Source organism: Bombus pyrosoma, unplaced genomic scaffold (assembly GCF_014825855.1).
Source record: "Bombus pyrosoma isolate SC7728 unplaced genomic scaffold, ASM1482585v1 HiC_scaffold_4719, whole genome shotgun sequence".
Classification (NCBI taxonomy): Eukaryota; Metazoa; Arthropoda; class Insecta; order Hymenoptera; family Apidae; genus Bombus; species Bombus pyrosoma.
Genome location: NW_025219978.1, coordinates 404,963 through 406,888, shown reverse-complemented (window position 1 = coordinate 406,888; position 1,926 = coordinate 404,963).

Here is a 1,926-nt window from a genome sequence, read left to right as displayed (position 1 = left end):
TAACGTATAACGTTATGTAGCATCACGATATAACGTATACCGTTGTGTAGTATTACGATATAACGTGTAACCGTATCTAGTATTACGTTATAACGTATAACGTTATGTAGTATTACGATATAACGTATAACGCTATGTAGTATTACCTTATAACGTATAACGATAAAGTACTACGATATAACGTATAGCGTTATGTAGCATTACGATATAACGTATAACGTTGTGTAGTATTACGTTATAACGTATAACGATATGTAGCATTACGATAAAACGTATAACGTTATGTAGCATCACGATATAACGTAAAACGTTGTGCAGTATTACGATATAACGTGTAACCGTATCTAGCATTACGAAATAACGTATAGCGTTATCTATCATTACGTTATAGCGTATAACGTTGTGTAGTATTACGATATAACGTGTAACCGTATCTAGCATTACGAAATAACGTATAGCGTTATGTAGCATTACGATATAACGTATAACGTTATGTAGTATTACGATATAACGTATAACGTTATGTAGCATCACGATATAACGTATAACGTTATGTAGCATTACGATATAACGTATAACGTTATGCAGCATTACGATATAACGTATAACGTTATGCAGCATGACGATATAACGTATAACGTTATGTAGCATCACGATATAACGTATAACGTTGTGTAGTATTACGTTATAACGTAAAACGATATGTAGCATTACGATAAAACGTATAACAATATGTAGCACCACGATATAACGTATAACGTTGTGTAGTATTACGATATAACGTGTAACCGTATCTAGCATTACGAAATAACGTATAGCGTTATCTATGATTACGTTATAGCGTATAACGTTGTGTAGTATTACGATATAACGTATAACGATATGTAGCATTACGATATAACGTATAACGTTATGTAGCATTACGATATAACCTATAACGTTATGTAGCATTACGTTATAGCGTATTACGTTATGTAGTACTACGATATAACGTATAACGTTATGTAGCATCACGATATAACGTATACCGTTGTGTAGTATTACGATATAACGTATAACGCTATGTAGTATTACCTTATAACGTATAACGATAAAGTACTACGATATAACGTATAGCGTTATGTAGCATTACGATATAACGTATAACGTTGTGTAGTATTACGTCATAACGTATAACGATATGTAGCATTACGATAAAACGTATAACGTTATGTAGCATCACGATATAACGTATACCGTTGTGTAGTATTACGATATAACGTATAACGCTATGTAGTATTACCTTATAACGTATAACGATAAAGTACTACGATATAACGTATAGCGTTATGTAGCATTACGATATAACGTATAACGTTATGTAGCATTACGATATAGCGTATAACGTTATGTTGTATTACGATATAACGCATAACGCTATGTAGTATTACCTTATAACGTATAACGTCATATAGTATTACGATATAGCCTATAGCGTTATATAGCATTACGATGTAACGTATAACGTTATGCAGCATTACGATATAACGTATAACGTTGTGTAGTATTACGATATAACGTGTAACCGTATCTAGTATTACGTTATAACGTATAACGTTATGTAGCATTACGATATAACGTATAACGTTATGTAGTATTACAATATAACGTATAACGTTATGTAGCATTACGATATAACGTATAACGTTATGTAGTATTACGATATAACGTATAACGTTATGTAGTAATACGGTATAACGTATAACGTTATGTAGCATTACGTTACAGCGTATAACGATATAGTATTACCTTATAACGTATAACGTTATATACTGTTACGTTATAACGCATAACGCTATGTAGTATTACCTTATAACGTATAACGTCATATAGTATTACGATATAACCTATAGCGTTATATAGCATTACGATATAACGTGTAACGTT